Source organism: Dasypus novemcinctus, chromosome 10 (assembly GCF_030445035.2).
Source record: "Dasypus novemcinctus isolate mDasNov1 chromosome 10, mDasNov1.1.hap2, whole genome shotgun sequence".
Taxonomy (NCBI): Eukaryota; Metazoa; Chordata; class Mammalia; order Cingulata; family Dasypodidae; genus Dasypus; species Dasypus novemcinctus.
The window spans coordinates 80,724,860-80,747,896 of NC_080682.1; the positions used below are offsets into that span (position 1 = coordinate 80,724,860).

General features: G+C 43.5%; 1 protein-coding gene across 12 annotated transcripts in view; it reads right to left on the reverse strand.

Moving 5' to 3' along the window:
* Positions 1-23,037, reverse strand: part of BMAL1 (basic helix-loop-helix ARNT like 1) — a 108,943-nt gene that overhangs the window by 55,341 nt on the left and 30,565 nt on the right. For all 12 annotated transcript variants that reach the window (XM_004472535.5, XM_023582806.3, XM_004472534.5 and 9 more), the window contains exon 2: positions 17,581-17,653. The gene's annotated coding sequence lies outside the window, so the exon portion shown is untranslated. The remainder of the gene's footprint in view (positions 1-17,580; positions 17,654-23,037) is intronic.

Below are 23,037 nucleotides of genomic sequence, written 5' to 3' on the forward strand. Positions count from 1 at the left end.
CACCCTTTGAGAACAGAAGTACACTACTCTAAATTTATACCTTCCATCTCCTCATTTAGAACTTTTTCTGATCAGCATTCACTTGCCAATAATTTCATTCTACATCTAAATGAAGAATAGGAATCATGTAAGTTCACAGATTGAATGGATGGTTGATTTACAAAACCCTTAAAATGTGGCTGCAGGCCGATGCTTACAACCCCATAATTAGATATGGCATGCTCTGTGATGATGTATTTTTTTTTTACTGTTTTTTAATAACTCAGTTCTCCTTCTGGGATGAGGGGCATAAATGGAATTTGTTAAAAATAAATCTAGATTTAGTGGCTTTTCAGCCTTCTGCTGCTTGTTGCTCAAAATAGTCTATAAATAAGCGAAGCCCTGCCCTATAATGCACTGTAAACACCCACAGACACTCAGAGCCAAATTCTTCCAATTATGACCCTGTGGCTGTTGCCAAGCTACTGCAAGGACCTACTTGAAAGACGGCCATCTAGGCCATTTCCTGATTAAGCCGCCCTGTAGCAAGGAATCAAGGCCTGCTTCTTTGGCATCGTATATAGTCTCAAATAATTACCCATTTTCTTGAAATTAAGCCCTTTCCTTATGATAGAATTACATCTCAGAGGTAAGTAAAAACTAACCACTCACCCATCCATCCATCTGCCTAGGTGGTATGTGTGTTTAAGTTCACGGGCTGTCACATATCGGACTTAAATCAGGTGGCTGAAGTACATTCACAACAGTGTCTTGAATTGCACTGAGCAAATCAAGGTCAAACAAAAGTAGGTCAGCTCCAAGGCTATCTATAAAAATCCATACTGCAGCCCTGGGAGGGATAATGCAGCTTGCACAGGGCATCAGGCTTACTGCACTGTGGTTCAAATGCCTATGCCTGAGAGGGGCTGCCCAAGTCACCCAGCTTTCATGAGGCCTCAACAAGCCCTTAAGAAACTGCACACAGAGAATCAGGAGATTGCAGTGTGCCACACTTTCACTGAGAGAGAAACTACTTCCAGCTCCTTAGAAACTATAAAGCTCAAAGCAGCAATGAAGCAAAATGGGTTCTGGTTAGAAACTAATCACCATTCCTCTTGAGACGGAGGCACTCATTCAGTGTCAGCTCAACTGAATGGGTGCTGGGAGAGGAGCATTTATCCAGAGCTCACCCACCCGCCAGCATGGCTTTGAAAGGGTACTGTGGTATGGTCCCCCATTCCAGGAGCTTAAAATCTGAATAAGGATCCAAATAGTGAGCAAGCACCATCTAGAAGAGAGCAGGGTACAGGCCAAAATATGTGCTAGGTAGTCAGGTTTTCCAAATTCAAAATTGAGACCTATATACTTTGAATTTTTAAAAGCAGGAATGTCCTGAAAAGTATAGCACTTGGGGGCTGATACCACTCAGAGAAGTCTTCCCTGATCACCCAATCTAAAGGAGCACTCCTGTAAATCTCATACTGCTCTCAGGTTCGAATTTTCTAATTTCTGAAATTATGTTGTTTATTTGCGTGTCCTCCAATTAGAATGTGAGCTCTCTGAGAGTCTTTTTCTCGATTGTTTCCAGAGCAACTAGAAAGGAGGCTGGTGCATAGTAGATACTCAGTAAACTTTTCCTGAAGAAACAAAAATGAGCCAGATCCCTGGAAGAGCTTTATACGTACAAATCTCCTTCAATCCTCACAGCAATGCTATGCGATAGAAACCTGTCTTTCCTGTACAATGAAAAAATCAAGGCATCAAGAGGGTGCTTGTCTTCTCTGGGATTGCCCATCTAATAAGTGATTGTGCTGAAATTCAAAGCCAAAGTTCTAATCTTGGTTTTATAATGAGCATCTGTTGCTTTTCACAATTCAGAAGAAGCAAAAAAGAAAAATGTATATTTTAGGAAAAACTATGCTTCATAAAGACCTTTACATCAAATGATCTAATATATAGTGGATTCAGTTTCTGCACCCCAAATCCAAGTCTCATTTTGTCTGCAGAGGCCATGCACACTGACACGATGGGAAGAAGGATTCTGTTCCTGTCTTTCTGTGGGGTCTCAGGAGTCAGGCAGGCAGTGGAGTGGCGTGGGCAGTCATACCCATTTATTTCTGTTGCTGTTAGAAACAGCAGGCATATTCCATAGGTCACTGTTATGGCTCCAAAGAGAGGCTTGCAAGCAAGTTTGAAGATTTGGGAATGTAGGGGATTGGAATCTACCTTCTCCCAGATCCATATTGGAAAAAAAAAAATAGGATACTTTTTAAAATAGAAATTTCTAAAGTTTTTAAGTTGACAAATAGAGATTTATATTTACCTGAATTTAGAACACTATGCCCTGCATAAATAAGTTTATGCACCATTATAATCTATAAATTGTAATAAAATTCCTACCAGTCTGTTGTTTTGGGCCATAAAACTTCTCTAGCATATCTAGTAGATGTAAACTATGGCTTAAATTTATTGTGCAAATTAGCAGGTCTTTCTCATCAAAATGGCCAAGCCAGTTCTGCTGGATGTATAATATTTCTCAAATAGGCTGTGACTGAGAAGCAGCAGGATGACAAAAGAACACATCATGGTTCCTAACATTCCAAATCAGAATTTTCCAACTGGGATCCTTGGGTTGGCTTCAGGGGAAATGTCTCATGTTGGATATTTGTCATGTGCATTGTTCTGGAAAGAGTGTCCAGAATTTGATAAATTTGACCAGATTCACAGTGACCTGTGGTCCCAAAAGATTAAGAACACTCCCTCTCCCCTCTCCCACAGCCTATTCTGTGGCCACCCATTTCATTTAGACAACCCTGCTGACACAAACAACCTCCTGACTTCCACAGGAGACAAGATGGCATTGACAGTCAGGGAAAACTGTCCAATCTCTTGCCTAGAAACCCAGCTATTGGGAATCCTTCAGTCAATGACTGAAAATGAAACACTGGCTGGAAGGAACCGAGGCACTGCTGAGCCTCATCCTGAACCTACTGCCTGAGGAAGGACAAGTGGCACAACCAAGAGAAACTGGGAGAGGACAGGGACAAGAAAATCTTCAGCAAGATGAACCTGGGAATAGCAGCACAGGACAAGAGAAAGAACATGGGCTGTGGAGCCAGACAGAGCTGTGTTCAAATCCTGCCTCCATCTACATACTAGCTATATGGTCTTGGGATGGTAATACTAACAGTATCAGGGATAAGCTATTATTTATTGAGAGCTTGAGAACACAATGACTAATATCTAGTAAGCAAGTACTTATGAAAGGGCACATGTTATTTCATTTAATTTTCACAGCAAGCTTAGGACCCTTACTGCCTTAGCTCCATTTCCTAGATGTGCAAAAATAAGGTTATAGAGGTTAAGTAACATGTCCAAGTTCCACAGCTAGCTAGGGTTCAAACTCAGGTTTGTGTGACTCTTAAGTCCAAACTCTTGATTACCAAACTCTACTACATTGCTAAACCTTAGTTTCCTCATCTGTAAAAAGAGACAATAAGACCTACCTCACAGGGTGGTAAGGATTAGACAGAATGTATGTGAAGTACTTAACCCAGTGACAGCCACATGGGAAGCTCTACTGTGTAGCTACTGATGTTATTCCTATGACACCTGGACCTTTGGAAGAGAGAATGAGGAGTGGGAGGTGTCATCTGGTTATACAGATGGTACAGCACTGCACTTTGCAGGGCTTAACAAACAGGATTAGGACCTCCAGACCAAGGCTTCTGAAGAGACAAGGCTGACATGCTCAAGGTTAGGGACAGATGGGGGATACCTCATCAAGGTGGGAAAGGACATATTTGATGGCAAGAGGCTTCCCATCAAAACTCAGAGAGGTTCGTGGATACTTGGGAAGAAGAAGAATTCAAGTCCAAGAAGAAGGTTCTCTAGAGGCAGACCCAGAGAACATGCGATTACAGGCTGGCTCAGAAATGTGCAGCCACTGTCCAGTCTGACTCTCTGATATCTAAAGGAGGTCAAAGGCTTCTAAGTGCGTTTGTACTAAGGGAGATGCTGACTCTCACAGCTATCACTAAACCCTGACTGGAACTTGGACAGAGCCTAAGAATTCTAAAAAAGAAGGAGGAGGATGAAGAGGAAGAGAGGAGGTGGTGGAGGAGAGAAAAAAAGAACAAAAAAGGAGAATTTGGTTCAAAAAATCTCCTTTGAAGTCAAATATGGAGAAATGTACTCACTGCAAGAAAGAACCAATGACTTAGAGTGGCTTGTAGTGTGTAAAGACCAACAGAACTGTCTGTCTGTAGGGAGAAGGACTAGACTCACTGATAATACTATCTTGACTACACTCTTATTGAAAGATTGAAGAAAAGCGGATATAGAGGAGCAGAGTAGTTCCTCAAAGAGCCAACATCCCTGCAAAGGACAGGGACCCCAACGCTTACATCTGCCTGCTGAGGAAAAAATCAGTTGGGCCCCTCTTGTTGTTCTTATAAAAAAGTCATTAAATCAAGTTATCCCATTAGAATCCAAAGACAATCAAAGGTCTTCAGGTCCTATTATCTGTCCCCTGTTCATCCCCAAAACTCTAGCACAAGGCTCAGCATCAATTTCTTGGACCATTTTAACTAGTTCTGCTGCCTCCCTCCTACAGTCCAGCCCCCACACTGCCACCAGCTGGCTTTCTAAAATAAAAGTTCTGACCACGTCACTCACCTCCTGAAAGATGTCTACCAGATTCCACACTGCCTATGGAATAAACCCCAAATTTTTAACTTGCATGCAGGCATGCATTAATTTGTTCATTTGTTCACTCACCCATCTAATGTTTGAGGATCACCTACTGTGTGCCAGGCACTGTTTTAGGCTCTGGAGATACAGGGTTGAATGAGATAGATAAGAATTCATCCTCAAGGATTTACATTCTAGTGGGCTAAGAGACAATAAACAAGAAAACATATAAATATGTAAAATAAAGTCAGGTGGTGATGAGATGCTGAGTGCTAGTGACAAAAAAATAAAGCAGAGTACTAGGACAGAGTGATGGGATGGAGGGAGGAGATGGTGCTTTTCCAGACAGGTGAGAGAGAAGACTTGAATAGAAGGCAGAATGAAGCGAGGGGTAAGCAGGCTAAGATCTGGGAGAAGAGGGTTCCAGGCAGAGAACACTAAGTGTAAAAGCCCTGAGTCAGGAAAGAGCATGAAAAGTTCACAGACCAGCAAGAAAGATGGTCGCTGGAATGGAGTGAGCAAAGTGGAGAATGCTAAGAGATGAGATCAGAGTAGTGGGAGAGGACTGCAGGCCAAGGCAAGACCTTTTGGTTCTACTGGGAAGGATGCTAGAAAGCCACTGGAGAGTTCTGAACAGGGAAGTGATACAATCTTATTTACTCTTTAAAAGATTTCCCCGCCTGACCATGTGGGAAACAGCAGGGGGATCAGAGTGGAAGCAGAGAGACCAGCTGAAACATGGTGGCGGTTTGAGGGAGGGTAAAGAAGAGTGGTGGTTAAGGAAATACTTTGAAGGAATAGCTGCCAGGAATTGCAACCAGATTGGATGTGAGGAATGAGGGGAGGACAGAAATCAAATAAAATGCCTACATTTTGGGCCTGGACTACCAGGTAAATGGTAGTATCATTCCTAACTTGGCAAAGAATGGGGTGGAGGAGAGGCTTTTTTGGCTTTGTTTTTCTGTTTTTGTTGAGGAAAAAATTCAAGACTTCTGATTTGATATGTTGGTCTGGGCTGCCTATTTTAGACATCTAAGTGTAGGTGTTGAGTGAGCAGGGGTTGTGTGAGTCACAGGAGAAAGGTGTGGGCTGGGAGTCATCAGTGCACGATGACCCTCATGAAGTGGCAACCTAGGTGTCACACCCGACCCCACTGTGGCACCAGCTTCGGACATGAACCAGATGTGTCACCTCCTACCAGGGCTCTGGCCTGGTGGCTCCTCTGTGCTTCTCCAGCCAGCAGACTCCTGTTCGTCTTTATAGACTTGTTCAGAATCACCTTTTCTCTATGAGGCACTTCCCTCCTCCCCAAGAGCGAGTCTCTCAGTCCTCCTCTCTTCTCCCGTGGCACTCTACTACATACATTGGTGACAACACAAGCCTGTATGTCACCATTGTCTTATTTATACCTCTCCTCCCTGTGAGCTCCTTGAGGCAGTGATCGTAAGTTGTTCTTCTCTGAATCCCCACTACCCAACAGAAGGTCTGGGTACGATGAGCATTTGCTAAATGAATGGATTTTCTCCTCTCTGCAAAGAGGAGCAAAAGAAATTACACGCATGCAAACTGACTCACACTGCAGCTGCTGTCTCCAAGAGGAAAAAAAAGGTGAAAAAATAAGGTACTGTCACTGAAACACTAATAAAGCTCAATGGGGTAGAATGAGATCGCCCCTTGGGAATTTTCATAACAACATAAAAAGACCTTCAAGAAATCTAAGAATCGAGTATCTCAGGGAGTTGCGAGGTGTAACAAACACTGCACCTGATGAAGGTGCTTTGGTTTCAACTGCAGAAGCACCCAGTGGTTCCAAAACCAGTGCACTCAGGAGTGGAGGCACAGGGGAGAAAACTGGCATCATTTCCAACGGACTCATTTATTCCTGAGAGTGATCCTGGTAAGCACGGCCTGGCATCCTCCTTTACAGAGGAGGATGAGTATCAAGATGCCAGACGACCTGCCCAAGTCACAGAGCTGGGCCGAAAGGGAACCAGGAGTCAGGAGTCAGGTCTGCTGACACTAAAGCCTGCATTCCTTTCAGTACGCCCCCCCACCTCACCACAGGGTCACACAGCAGGGAGGATCCTTCAGGGCCCCCCAAAGCCCCCTATTTCACCAAGGAAACACAGGCGTGGAGGGGGAGATGCATTTTACCCCCAGTTACTGAGGAGCAACCCTCAGAACCAAGGCTGGCTCTAAGTCCCCGACCTCCAGGCCTCCTGCTCTCCGAGAGCTCTGCATCTGCCAGCTCTCACAAATTCCTGAAAGGACAAAGACAAAGCAAGAAATAAAACTGTAACAGTCCAGCTTCTCTGCTTCAACTGCTGTAGAAATAAAAGTGAGAAGAAAGAGAAATTGTGGTTTTCGTCAATTATCACTACTTGTACTTCTGAGGCCCTTTTAACAGGTAGGAAGTGAAATGATGAGTGCTGTTCGCTGCACCTAGAGGTGTTACGAAACCAGCACATGAATTCACTGTCTGGTCACGGCAGTCCTCTTGTTCATTCAGACGAACACTTGCTGCCCACATACTGTGCAAGCCCCTGCAAGGCAGCGACGCACAGGGGAAGAACCCAGAAGCTGAGGGGCGGCTTCCTCACCTGCTATTTGTGTAATATTCAGTTTATCCACCTCTCTAAGCCTCAGTTTCTTCATCTGTCAAGAGGAATTAGTAGTCCCTGCTTTGATGTTCTGAGGTCTAAATGGGATGGCCTTTATATCTGGTATAAGACAGTCATGCAGAAAATGTCAAATGACTGGAAGATTGTTCATTGCTGAGAGAGCAAAAGAAGTTACTTTTACTTTTTCATACCGTAGAAAAAGGAATGGAAGAAAAATAACCACACCAAAATGCATTTACAACTTCACAGACCTTTCTCAAATACTAAGGAAACATTCAAGAACATGAACATAGAAGTTAGAACTCCTAAGAGGAAGCTGAAGACACAAATGAGTACAGGAAGTCTGGGAATGTCACGTCCCTTTCCCTTCCCCACCCCCTTCAGTAAAGGAAATTTCCATGGTGTTTTGTAGGCAAAAGAATTTATCTCAGCCTCACAGTGGTCTGACATCACTACGTTTGGAGTCAGAAGACTTGTGTTGAAAGTACTGCCTCGTATCAGTCATTTGACATTCAATAAACCATACTTTGAGCCTAAGTGTACTCAGATACAAATCTGGGAGGGGGAGTAGTAGAAAATCCACCTGGGAAGAAGCTATCCAGGTAAAATGGCAACAGGTGTGAAGCACCTCACAGGGTCCCCTGCCGGCTCCCCCTCCCCAAGTCTCTCTGGCCTAAGGCCTGGCATTCCCTGGGCCAACCATTCAAATGCCCACCCAGCTCCAGTACTGAGTGCTCAGCCCTTGGGGGGAAAAACAAGCCAGCCCTCATCTAGATGTGGAAAAGGAGCCCATAATTTGGCTATTATTCTTCCAAAGGCTAACCAGCACAACTGCAAACAACAACCAATAAGTAAATTGGTTATGATACTTGGGGAAGATTTTTGTCACCTTACAGGATTACAACCCTAAACAAAATCAAGATATAAAAATCAATCACATCAACAGACTTAAGTATTTTAAATGTTTTTCTAAGACAAACATGTCATTTTGATAGCATATTTGTGAGCTTTCAAAATTTACTTTCCTTATACATGTTTAAAAAGAAACAAGATTATCAGAGCCACAGTGGGACACTCTGGGGGGTGGGGGGGGGACACAAAATTGGTATGGGTTTTTTTTAGGGCAATCTGCAGATACTGATTCAAATTTTAAATGATGAATCATTTAAAAGCAAAAGTCCCACTTCTAGGTATCTGTATCACAGAAAATCTCATACAAAATCCACAGGTATATACAACTTCCACTGCAGCAATGGTTACAATGGCAAAAGAGTAGAAACAATCTGGGTGTGGAGCAGTACAGAAATGGTTAAATACATTTAAACACATCCACACAATGGAGCACAACTATTAAAAATAATAAGGTGCATTTATCTTGGGAATGACTCAGGAAAATAATCATGGTAATTGACAATTGACTGTAAAAAGAAAACTGCAGAACAGTATATTTAAAGAGATTATTCCATTTTTATAAATCAAAAGTAAAAATGTGTTTGTAGGGAGGTAAGTCAAAGGAGGCAGGGACATGGGAAAATGGGGTATGTGTCCAACAACAAACTCTCAAAGGTAGGTAGATTTGGGGAATGGTTGGGGTGAGGGTCAAGGAAGATCTTCTGGCTTTGCATTAATATTCTTCAATGTTGTTTTAATTTGTTACAAGTGTATACTATGTTTGTGATGACGAAAAAAGTTTTTAAAAACTCATAGAATAAGAGAGGGTATAAAGTTCAGTGGTTGAGGGTCTGCTTTGTATGAGAACCCAGGTTCAAGCCCCGGTACCACCTTTAAAAATAAATAAATAAAACAATAATTTTTTGAACAACTCAGTGTTTGCAAGGACTCTCTCTTAAAGCAACCACTGAGAGATGCTAAATCTCCTTTCTAGTCCTCTGAGGTAGCAAGAGTCCCCCTCGTGCTCGCTGGCTGGAGGAAGGCACAGGCTATTCCAAAAAGACTGCTGAAGGGAATGAATGGTGGCCAATAATGAGAACTTCAAATCTCTTGCCTATTTCAATAAAGATTCTGCTGAATTACAACTATTTCAACAAGAGGGCTAATTAAAACGGCTAAGTGTCTTTAATTGTTCAAATTTACAGCATCATAAATTACTGAATTAAGGCAGTTCACCTGTTTTCAACCTCCCCTGAAGAGGGCAATCAAAAAATTTATATTCTGCATTATCCAGCATTTTATGTGGATATACAGGTCTTGCTGAAGACTTTCAAAAATTGAGAAAATTTCATAGGGAGAAGGGAGAGAAAGTGATCCTACTAAATCCAAAGAGGCTAAAATTGGGTTATAAAAATGACAGCTTAGCAAGAGAAATAACCTTCCTACTTTTGATCAGAGTTGCTAATGAAAATAATTCTAAACCGATGCACAGTATCTATGGTATTAATTACCGTTAGCAAGGACTGCAAACTCAATTACCTTTCAGGACCAGGCAGGCCCTGTAAAGATGCAAAGAGCCTGAGCAGAGCCTGGGAAAACTGGAGAAACAAGCTACCTCACCTGCAAGAGGGCCACTGCTCCTCACTTGACTCATCACTGCTGTAGGGGAAGACGGGCCCAGTATTGTCGGACCTTCAGGTTTTCACAAAAAGCTGGAAATCCAGATTTTATGTGAAATCCACCAATTTTTAAACATCAGCTATCAATTTAAAAGTTTTTAAATATTGTGAGTGCTGACCAAAACATGTCTGCAAACCAGACACAGCTAGTGAGCAGTGTTTTCAACCTTTGCCTGAAAGCACATACATTTTTTTTAAATGGCTAATTTATGATCAATTTTATTTTCAGAAAGATGGGAGGAGACAGGGAAATGGTAAGGAATGGAAATAGAACACAAGAGTCCAGCAATTGATAGTAAGAAAATACTTTTACCAGACTTGTGAAGACAATGGTAACTGTCCATATCAAAGTTGGAAGAAACTGTTTAAATATTTAGTGGTACTACTAAGCACAAAACTCAGAGAGTGAGAATTTCTCAGGTCTGGAGCAAAAAGTAATTCTGGGCATTGCCCCCACAATTTACTGTCAGCGAACCTTTTAGGAACTTACCATATTCCTCTGCATTTTATGTCTACCATAACAAATTTAAAATAGCCGCAGCAACCACTGCAGGCCTCCCGTGGGCCAGGTACTCCTTAGGCCTCGGCGCCTCAGGAATGTGGGTCACAGAGCCAGTGGGCAAGATTCCAACCCAGGCCCATCTGACGAACTTCCCTCCAAAACAACAGGCAAAAGCAAAAAGCCCAGCCTCAACATCATAAACTTGTCCTCAGCCAGTTTTTTCCAAAGCCAAAACAAAAGATATATTTGTGCTAATTATATCTGGATGTAATTTACAATTTATGAAGTAAATTAGACACTGCCTCATTCCTCACAGCCTTTAACTGTACATTTTAGACTTTTCACATTGTCCAAACTACTGTTATTAACAATACTGGTTTTTTAAATCTACTATAACGATAACATGTAATAGATGTTTGATGTTTTCTGGAGTGCCAGCTCCTGTACTAAGAATGTTTTCATTCCACCCTCATGAATCTTATGAAGGTTATTACTATTATCATCACCCCATTTTACAGATGAAGAAACCGAGGCTTAGAGAGCTTCAATGCTTTCTCTGGAGTCACACAACTAGCACTCGCAGAGTTGAGGTTCTGAATTAAAAGTCTGCCTCCAGAGCCTGAGACCCATGGGTCACAATGCCCTTTGAAAGATGTCTTGAAGGCCATCAGTACTTCAGGCCAATCTCCGTTTGTTGTTAGCTAATGTTCCTAAGACATGACTAACATCCCCCTGCTCCTCTGCCCATGCCCACCTTCCCCACTTGATTGGAAGCCATTTTTGTTTCCCCACTCAAAACAGTGTGAGTCACTCGGAGCTCAGCCAATCTGGCCTTAAAAGGTCTTGGAAATGGGGCGAGGGTGCCCCTGGGGGACAGGGCTTCCCCTTCTGCCAGCCTAAACAGGGAAGCCCAGAGCTCTGCAATTTACAAAGGGCTTTTACATCCTTGCTATCTGAAGGTCTGAGAAGAGGGTCCTGATATTCACAGCAATCCCACGAATGGTCACCAAATTACCAAAGCGGGGTGGATGGGTGAAGAGCAAGCAGTTTTGGACTGGGATAGAAGAAAACATTTATTTAGCCAAAGCCATGTATATATTCAAAGCCCCTTATTAAATTCCTGAGAGAAGAAATCAAAGACATAGTCTCTAATGTGCAGGGGGAGAAATTATGCAAATAAACACATGGTGTAAGAAAAGAAAACACAAATACACGCAAACTGCATCATGAAGCAGCTGCTCTTAATGTACAAACTTCTGATTCCTCTTTTCCCCCTTCGATAGATCCCTGAGTCCTAAATGTACTCACAATGTCCTGGCACAGAGACCACAGGTCAGAGCTGGTCCTGAGGGGCTCTGGAAGGACAAGGCAGGCAGGCACACAGAGCAACATGACCCCTAGTCAGAGCTATCCCCAGAGCATGTGCAGGTCCAGAGAGCAGAGGAAAGCAGCTAGCTCGGTCCTGGGGGCCAAAAGGGCGGTTTGCAACATGGAGAACAAGACAAAGGGAGCAGGCAGAAGGAATGGTCCTGCCGATGGATGGAAGTGTTCTTAGTGCACCTGGCTCTGAAGCAAAACAGGGAGGTGAAAGTGAGGGCTAAACTCCATGCCCACAGCCAGAAACTCCAAAAAGCAAGGGGCAGTAAGGGAGCCCCTCTCATGTTCCCAGCCCAGACTCACGTGATGCAAGCAGCCAGGAGAAACAGGGGTGGGTGGCTGTCTCTGGGCAGCCAAACAGGCTGTGTCAACTCTGCATTAAGCACCTAATTGGAGGTCAGGACCTTGCCCTCCTGGGGCTTTCATGGTGCTGCCCAGTGCGGGAACAATTATTCATTAATCGAATAATCACACAAATGAATGTAAAATTGCACCTGTGATGAGTGCTCCAAATGAGCAGAGGAAAGACTATGAGAATGTGTGGTGGAGCGCCTTGCGGAGGATAGGAGAGTGGGCAGGGCCCCAGAGCCAGGCCAGGATGCCTGGCGGCAAACCCTTGCTCTGCCCCTGACTCACTGGCCTAGGCCTGTTTCCTTGCATCTATACCATTGGCATAATAATCCTACTTAGCTCAGCCAACATCTACTAAGTCCCAACACTAAGTAGTTACCCACCAAGAACTCTGATAGTGCTTGGCACTCAGTGAGCAAGCAGTAAGGCAGGATAGAATGATAACGGCAACGTGATGAAAGATCTGGCCTTCTTACGAGGGAGGTCAGGCAGGCTTCCCAGAACAGACAAATCAGTTGGATCTGAAGGGAAAACAGGCACTAACTAGACAAACCAGAACAAAATTCTATTCCATGCCCAGGGCCAGCTTGTAGAAAGTCTCTGTGAGGGAAGGCAGCATCCTAAGCATGACCAGCAGCGGGAAAGCAGTTCCAAGTTTCCCCTCGCGCACCCTGGTCGGCAGGATGCTGCCGTGTTGGGTGAACAGCTCTCTTCTTCTATAAGTCTTCCCAGTTTACTGTGAGCCCCCAAGTAAAAGTCGTATTCTTGGAACAAGTTATATGGCAGAACAAGGAAGTGAAAACGACACAAGCATCAAGTTCAAGGTCCCAAATCAAAACGTAAGGATTCATTTGCCATGAACTAGGAGCACTGCATTAGGTCCCATGCAGAGTAGAGACGTTGAGCCGGGGGCCCTGGGGCCTTTGGGTTGCTCCTCAGTATCCAGTGGAACCTGACAAGATGGTGTTAGGCATCTCCACAAAGAACCACCAGCCACCCTCATCCCCAGAGTCAGAAAAGCATTCTCAACTAGACATGGGGGGGAAAGGCTGTCAGACAGCAGTTGGTAAGAATCGTTATTCAGGCTAATTTAGGAAATTTGGGATTCAGCCAGGACAAAGCTGAGTGGACCTCATTCCTGAGCATTCTTGATGGACTATTTCTCCTTTTGAATTGCTGCTACTATTCTACCACCAAAAGAATTTAAAAAAAACAAAAACAAAAACAAACTGGGCCAAAGCCTATAAAGAAGGCATATCGTTGAGCCCTCACTACGCTAGGAGACATAAAAAAGAGCAAGAAATCCAAGCCCAGAATAATTTGCCCTGCCAAAGGTGAGAAGTGGGGTGGCCCCACCAAACTCAACAGCCAATGAATACCCAATTTCAAATACATTCGATCACATTATATATCTGTTTGGCTGCACAAACAGACTTTGCTATCCTCACTCTCTCAATAAACACTTTCTGAGCCAGGTGCACTGTGCTGGCACTGGGTACACAGAGATTTGTGTGTGTGGATGTGTGTTTGGACTCCACCCTAAAGGAGCTCAATTTACTCAGCATAACAGATAAGTAAATCAACAGTTACACGGATAAGTGCTTTGAGAGAGAGAAATGCAGGGTGTACTGGGAGCCAGAAGGAAGGTCATCTACGGGTCAAGGAGGGGCACGGGGGCGTGGGGGGTGGGGAGAAAGGTGTCCATAAGACGGGAACTTGAGCTGAGTTACCTAGATGGGAACAGTGGAAGCATCATTCCCAGGGGAGGGCCCTGCACCCGCAAAGGCCTGAAGAGGGGATGGTTGGGGGGAGGTGAGAAACATGGGTTAGGGAAAAAGTGAAATGAGGAAGGTAGCCAAAGGTCCAATTGTGAAAAGACTCACTGAAGGGGTTTAGATTTTATTCTATAAGCAACAAGGAGCCCTTGGAGAGCTTTAAGCAGAAGAAAGACATGATCAGATTTGTGAGTTAGAAACGTCATGTTGATTGGGGGGAGGAGGGAGGGTAAAGATGGACACAGGAAGACCAAGTAAGAGGTTGCTGAAAAAAGTCTAAATGATGAGTTGCCAAATGAAAAGAATGGCAATGTGACAGTTGAGGGAAAGGAAAAAGCCAAGCTTGACTCCTGAAGTAGAGACAACTGAGGGGGTGTAGCCCCATTTCCCAGCCAGGCAGCCCAGGAAGAAAGACACATTTGGTGCCAGGGGAGGGAATGAGTTTGAGGTGCCCACAGAGCAGGCAGCTGGGAGCGTGGGTTGGGAGGAGGCTCTGGGCAGGATAAGTAGATTTGGGTGTCTTCAGGATGGAGGGAAGTAGTGGATAAGCTCATCCAGGCAGAACACGAAGGAAAACATGAAAGGGACCAAGGCAAACCAAAAGAGACGGACAAAGAAAAGAGCACAGAGGAGGCCTCAAGTGCGGGCCCTCACTGTAGTGCATCAGGAGGGTGTGAGCAACTGTTGCCAAGCAAAAGAATTGAATGGAAAGGCTGAAGGCTCAGCTGACTAATCTGTAGCCATCTCGAGGTGCAGTGTTTGTTTGTCTCCAACAGGCTCACTGGCTCACTTCATTTTTCAGTGAGGCCTTTTCTGACCATGCTAACTAAAATATCAGCCCCATCACTCCCTGACCTCTTATCTCATTCTAATTTTCTGCAGAGCGTTATTGCTGCCTGACATTACATTGCACATCTCATATATCCATACCGTGTCTCTCCTACTAGAACATGTGCCTCAGGAGGACAGAGACCTTGTTCTCTATCACCTCTATTACCTCAGCGCTGAAGCAGTACCTAGCATGTAGAGGCTAAGGACCTTGTCCCATGTCACCTGGCTCATTAGAAGCAACAAATACTTAGTGAGCACATACTACATGCTGGATACTATGCTAGATGCTGGGGATACGGTGGTAAATAAGACAAAATAGGAACCTGTCCTCGGAGCATGAAGTTGTAGATGAGTGGATAGAAATTCCAAATACCTAAACAAAAAGTAGATAACTCTCACAGAGCTAGGGCTGAGCTCTGTCTGCCTTTTGGTGATACCTTGCCAAGCCCAAGGCTGCCTCCTTCTAACCAAAGGGAAACAACAGTTCACAGCATTACTTGGGGAAACAGATACAGTGTTTGAAGTTGGTCTTAGTCTCTTCCAAAGACCTCACACTTCTTCCACTCTTTTAATAGAATCCTAGGATGTAGAAGTACCCACTGCCAGTTCTGAATATTTAACTTTAAGGGCTTGATCTGTCTCTAGAACATCTATAGAAATACAAAGAAAAATTACAGATTTAGGTGGGAGGAAACAGGGAATGGTACAGGCCAGTGGATATGTCAGACAGGTTTGAATTCAAGTCCCTGGTAACCTTGGGCACATTATCACCCTCTTTATGACTTGATTTCCTTACTGCTGAAATGGGAATACTAATTCCCAAGTCAAGAGTTGCTGCAAAGATTATATTAAATGGTGAAATACAGAGGACTTGACACACAACCTGGTGAGTGTTCAACCACAGTGAGTGTTCAAAAACTGAACCAGTTACACCTGTTGCTTTTATTACTAGAGCTCTAACTTCATTATCCACACAAACCATGCCAGAAATTACTTAGCAGTCTAAGCAAAGAACTTCCACTGGAAATACTCAGAGTAGATTGATAGCTACTTGAATGACTGGAAGAACTGTCTCAATTCCCAACACTTGTATAGACTCTTCAGTAAGAAGTTTTATTTCAATATCGTGGTCCACCTCATTTTCTCCAATTTATGCAAATGCAACTATTTACCCAACAGGTCGTATCTTGTCTCATGGCAAGAGTCCAAACATGGGCCAGATTCCATGGTGCAAGTTGTGGCAGAGCTATGAACATATACCTTAAAGGGAGCATAAAACACAACCACAAACCCAATGTACACACGAACTCCCAAACACAGCTTGGCTCCAACTAAGGAAATGAGAATTGGTCACAGCATGTTTTGTCTGGCACAAAGCTAAAGAAAAGATTATTATGACATGCAAAAACCTATACCTTGTGGCCCCCTTTTATTACCCACACTCTCTCTAACTTCTCTCCCTCTTTCTCTCACTTATGTCCAAACTCCATGCAGCCTGGCTTCCTTCTCCTTCCCCTTCTGTGACAATACATTCTTCAAGGCCATCAGCAGCCACCTTGTCACAAATTCAGAAGCCTTCCCTCAGGGCCTTCTTGCTGGCCTCTGCTTCCTGGGCCTTTCTCCTCCTACAGCCTCTGGTTCTCCTTTTCCTTCTTTCCAGTGCAGTTATCGGCATTCCTCGAGGATCAGCCTTCTGCACTTCCAGGGGAGAAATTATTTAATCCCCTGGCTTCCACTCTACATCTCCAGGCCTAACCTTCTCAGTCCAGGCTCCAACTCATCAATTCCCAATTGTCTACTGGACATTTCCTTGTGGAGGAACCACTGTCATCTCAGATTCAAGATATATGAAATTAGATGCTTCTACAACTCCTCTCCAACCCCAATATCTACATTTTGGTCAATGGTACCACTGAGAATCACCAAGTTTAAACTTTCACCTTCTTTGATTCCTGTCTTTAATGTCTAAGAAGACCTCAAATCCTATTATTTCTACCTTTGAAATAGCCCTTCCATTGGTCTTTTCCTTCCATTTTAGCCACTATTAACCACATGGCCTCATGCCTAGATCGCCGCTGTTGCCTTCTAACTGGACCCCATGCCTCTGTTCTAGCTAACAGAACAACAGTCCTAAAACACCACTTCTGCCATTTCACTTCCATGCCCCAAATAACTTCAGTGGCTTTCCCCTGTCTTCAGAATAAAATCCAGTTGCCTTAATCTGGCATACAGGGTCTAGAAAAATAGTTGACAAGCCATGGCTTACAGACCAAATCTGACCACCACCTGTTTCTTGGAACACAGACATGCCCATTCATTTACATATTATCTATGACCGCTTTCCTGCTACAGCAGCAGAGCTGAACAGAGACCACATGGCCCGTGAAGTTGAAAATATTTACCATCTGGCCCCTTACAGAAAAAGTTTGCTGACCCTGGTCTAAAGCAGTCAAACACCAGCAGACCCTGCCAAGATCCTTGCCCAAGGTGCCTTTGGAGGAAGCGTTTGTTCCCACAGGTCTGCTGCTGAGTCTACTTTCTTGATACCTTACACCTCAAGCCCTAGAAACTCTTACTTCACTCCTCCCTGAACTTTTCCCAATCTATGTTTTCCTTCTAAACAGAGCCAAAGCTCCACCTCTCCATCAAGCCAGTCCCATCTATCCCCCACAACTTCTGGCTTCCAACTCTGCATTGACCACAAAAACCTACTGTGAGATTTCAATTCTCCTGTGTGTCCTTTCAGCTTTTACTATAGGCTTCTCTAGGTCCAGGCTTGCTAACCTCCACAGAGTGCATGCCAATAACAACTACCCAGCCCTTCATTCCAAACAGTGATCCCTGATAGCATAATTTGGTAAGAAGGCATCAAACAAACTTACCAACAAAGGCCCAGGATTCCACATTTGAAAAGTGAAACTTGGGTCCAAAAGCATGCACTCCAGTCAACACCACCTAGAAGCCAATGAAATAAGAGTTCAGCTTTAAAAGAGAGAATTTTTATGCATTTTCTTTACATTTCGAAAAGTTTTGATTTACCATCTTCCTAGAATACCCATATCTGCTTCTTTGCCTGTAAATCTCTGCTCATCCTTAAAATCCGCTGGACACTTTTTCGCTGGAAGTCTTCCCAATGTCCTGGGCAGGCCAGGTACCCACTCCTCTCACCTCCCACAGAACTCTGGTGAAACATTTATGGTAACACATGGCACACCATAGTATAATTTCTCGTTTAGGAATGGGGATCCCTAGACTGCAGGCACTTCAAGAAAAAAGACCTGTTAATTTCATCTCATCCCTTATCCCCAATGCCCAGAACACGGCTGACATTTAGATGGCCCTCAATAAATACATGTAAAATGGATGGAAAAACACCCACTCAATTCATTAACACATGCCTGTATATATAAAATCCTTCTAGTTCACAATTCTCACCAAAGAAATGCATGCCTTGATCCCATTGTTTTTAATAGGCAATATTTTAACAGGAAGGATTAATGAGATTAATCTTCTAAATGTACAGCTTCAGAATGACACTCCCCTGGACAGAAATCTTCAGAGGTTTCCAGAATCTACGAAGGCAAGCCCAATTCTGTAGCCAAGATGCCAGGCCTGTACCAACTTGGCCCATTCTGACTCTGCAACTGCAGCTCACATAGTTTCCCCCCTTGAACACCAAGATCCAGGCAAACAGGACTGATAACCAGTTCCCAAACACATACTTCTTCCCTCTCAGCTTTTCCTCTAGCTGGATGTCTTCTTCCTTTTCTTTCCACAATATCTCCATATACTGAAATGCCATCCATTCTAAATATCAGATTCCAGACCAAGTTAATGGTAAGGCCCCAATACATATTTGTAGAATGAATGAATGCATGGATGAATGAATGAACACATGAATGAAAAGGATCTCCAGCCTCTCTGCAAAAGTCCAGAAGTACTTTTCCCTTCTGCTAGATGCCCATGTTTTTCTCAGGTTTACTTCAATCTTAAATGACCCTTTTTGCACAAGTATATTCTCTTTCAGGGCAGAAACTATGGCTTATGTGAAAGGTTAAGCTTATCCACCATGTTGCTAGCTCCAACGGTCAAATCTTTGTCCTGGTCTTATAGCATCTGACACCAGTTAATCATTCCTTCTTGCTTTATGTACTGGTTTTGCCTGGCTTCTAGGATAACATTCTCTTTTGCTTCTCCATCCACCTCACTAGCTGCTCTTTTACTCTTCCTTACTTCCTCCTTATCTCCCCATCTCCTAATGTCAGGGTACCCCAGGGTTCAATCTTTGCTCTCCTCTCTTCTACGACTCCCTCAGTGATCTCACCTAATATTCTGGCTTCAAATATCACCTATATGCTGATGAGGTCCCAATTTCTCTCCAAGTCTGGAATTTCCTTTTGAAATTCCTACTAGTATATCCAACTGCCTGCTTTAAGGAGAGATGTCAAATAGAAAGAAGCTCTGTGTTAGATATGTTCGATATTTCAAACTTAATATGTCCAACACAGACCCCTGACTTTCCTCCTAAAGTTTTACACAACTCAGTTCATGACAACTCTGTTCCTCCAGTTGCCCAAGCCAAAAAGGTTGGAGTCATTCTCATCTCCTCTCTTTCTCCCTCATTCCATATCCAATCCTAGCCAAAACTTGTTCTTCAAAATATATTTAGAACTGACATTTCTCATCACTTCCATCACTACCGTTCTAGATTACTGCAATGGCTTCCTAATTGGTGTTCCTATTTCCACCATAATCTATTCTTAACACAGGAGGGAATCCAATCAACATAAGTTAGATCAGGTCATTTATCTGCTCATCCTTCAAATCTACTGAACACTCCCCAGCAAGGACTATGCCAAAGAGACCAATGCTTCTCAAGTAGATCTGCAGGCCCAAGGGTAAGTTTGTGCAGGAGCAGGTGGTCGCTTGGCTAGTGTCCTCCTTGCATCCATCTATTTCTCCACTGGAAGTCCTGACTTTATCTCCTATTATCTGATTTCTAAAAGAAAAGAAACTTTCAGAAGTGAGGAAATACAGTAACTTCCTTTTCCAAGTAAGGGCACCACAAGAAGCCAACACCATTCACATTTCTCAAGAAGCAGTAAATTGTGTCAAGTTTACCACCACTTACTAGCTAATCTCCAAAGATAAGACTAGCCTTCCTAATAACATTTGTTTACCCTGTTGGTAGTGGTGGTGGTAGGGGAGGAGTCTCCTTAAGCCCCTTCTCTCCCTGCACCCTCCAGCTGTTCATCAAGTCCTGTTAACCAACTTGTCTCAAGACCAGGGGTTCTTAAACAAGGGGTCCATGAGCTTGAATTAAAATTTAAAAAAAAAAAAAAAAAACATTCTTGTGGGGACATGTTGGTGCAGGTGTGATGTATTTATTAAATAATAAAGAGTATTGTTGGACTCAGAAAGGGGTCCATGGTTTTCACCTGACTGACAAAGTGGTCTGTGGAACAAAAAAGGTTAAGAACCCCTGCTCTAGACTCTATTCCTCTCTTCCACCTCACTAATGTTGTAGCTGGAGGTGAAGTACAAATAAAATAAGCACTCTAATTAATTCAGGTCTCATCACCTCTCTTCAGAGCTATAGCAGCAGCCTCCTCACCAGTCTCCCCACCTCCAGTTGCTTACAAACTTCCAAGTACAATTTCTTACAGTTTCTAGAATAATCATGCTAAAATCCAAATTTTATTCCCCTGCTTAAAACTCTCCAAAGAGTTCCTGCATTGTTAAACTGTGAATTCTTCCAAATATATTAGAATCAGCCACAGTAAATGTCTTTTTTAATCTTTCTTAGAGTCATGTCTTCTGCCTTTTACTTAAAAAGATCCTGCATCCTTCCTAGGGTGCATACAACCTAGACCAGATTAGAATATCCCATTCCCTGTGATTAGTGGAAAAAGATAAGCACATGATCTAAACCCAGCCAATCAGAACCTTTCTCGAATTGAGATATGGGCAAAGAAAGCAGCTTTCCCTTCACTGGTATTGCTAAACTGGGGCTGTCAGCAGCTGTGTTTCAAGGAGGAAGGTTGATGCCAACACACAAATAGCAGGCAAGGAGCCAGATGGACCACTGGCAGCATCAGCTTCCATTCCTGAACCTCTTTCTTTCATGAATTCTGACAGCATCCTTGCTAGTTTTGGAACAGCTAACTACCCACTTGTCCCTTAGCTAGCTGGAGTCCTAATAGGCCCACTATGCCATTTCCTCTATCTATGCCTTTACCCACAAGGTTTCCTCTACCCAGAATGCACGCTCCCTGGATTTTTACACAGCAGCCAGACTCCTTCTACACAGCCTTCCCTGAAAGGAAGGCCAGGTAGTCCAATTTTCCAGCTGTGCTGTAAAAATGCCTGGGATATACCCTTCTGGTAGCACCTAGACTCCCTCTCCGCCTTCCCAATCCCCCCAAGCCACAACTAGTTGCCAAGCTAGAAATCTCAGAATAAACTTAGTCTCTCCCCATTCCTTGTTACTCATGTCAACTTTCCTCTTCTTCCTTTCTGTCCCATGTCTCCTGTCACAGTCCAGCACCTCATTATCATCTACCCAAACTCAGGCAAGAGCCTTCTGTTCTCCTTGCCACTCTTCCCCCAACTACCCCGCCCCCCACTGCTGTCAGAGTTGAACTTCCAAGAGCCCTACTAATACCTACAGAATCAAGCCCTTGGTATCCAAGGCCCTTCACAAACTAGCCCCAACCTATATTCTCTAATTTCTTCCGTTAGCCTTTTTCTCCTAATTCTAACTAAACACCCTGGACATAATAAATAAAACAAACAGAAGAAGACTCTGAAAGTTGAAGTGATAATGCCAGAATGGTTAGGAACCTCAGGACCTGAGGAAAGACAAGGTGGTAAGAACCTTGCATTCTCTTTTTACTACATATATCCCAGATTTGGAGCTCAGGAAGCCAGCAACCCAGAAATGCCAACAGGCATAGACCAAAATAAGTGCCAATAAAAGCTTGTTCCTGCTAGCAAAATAGAAAGCTTTTAGACAATAACCACTCTATTCTAGCCAAATACCAATGAAAACACTATGGTCCCACCCTAACCCATACCAGCAAAGCAGAGATGGGAAGCCTAGAACTCCACCCTTACAAGGACATACTGAGGTGTCACAAGACCACTGCCAAGGTGGCATCAGGGAAGTCCAAGTACTAAGCTGGGATTTTCCTCCTTGCCAGCACTGCCTCCATGTGAAATGTCATTGGAGACCCCATGGGGAGCCTGGGCTTCCCCTATTCAGTGATAATTTAGGCACCCTTCTACTTCCTTGCTAGGTGGTGTCAGAAGAGACCTAGAGGGAAGGGGATGTGGCTCAAGCAATTGAGCTCCCACCTACCACATGGGAGGTCCTGGGTTCAGTTCCCAGTGCCTCCCAAAGAAGATAAGCAAGACAGTTAGTTGATGTGATGGGCTAGTGATACAACAAGATGACATAACAAGATGATGCAACAAGAGACACAAGGAGGAAAAACATAATGAGAAATAAAACAAAGCAGGGAGCAGAGGTGGCTCAAGTGATTGGGTGCCTCCCTCCCACACAGGAGACCCCAGGTTCAATTCCCAGTGCCTTCTAAAAGGAAGATGAGCATATAACAAACAGACACAGCAAATGCAAACAATGAGGGGCTAGAGTGCAATAAATAAATAAAATAAATCTTTTAAAAAGAAGAAGAAGAGACTTAGGACATAGGAAAGAATCAGAACTTTCACTATCACCTAGCAATAACAAGGTCACTCCCTCTGTGATGCCAGTGGAGACAACGTGGGGAGCTGGAACTCCCACCCTAGCAGTATGGAGGAGCCTCCTACCTTGGGTATCAACAGAGGCCAAACAAGGAGCCTGGACGCCTACCTCCACCTACAAGTAACAAGGTGATGCCTCCACTTCCCCTGCCACAGTGATATCAGAAAAGGCCAGTTAAAACAGAAGATTTAAGTAAGATCCAGAATCTTATAATATTATTATGAAAATATCCAGATTCTAGTAAGTTTCCTCATCATACTAAGAACCAGGAAGATCTCAAATTCAATGAAAAATGATAATCAATAGATGCCAACACCAAGGTGACAGAGATGTTAGCTTTATCTGACAAAGCAGCCATCATAAAAATTCTTTAACAAGGACCAATTAGCGTGCTTAAAACAAACATAAAAATAGAAAGCCCCAGCAAAGAAAAAGAGTCAGCAAAGAAATACAAAATATAAAGAAGAATCAAATAGACATTTAAGAACTGAAAAATACAATAACATAAAGCTCAGTTGATGATCTCAAGAACAGAACAAAATGGACAGGAGAAACAATCAGTGCACTGGAA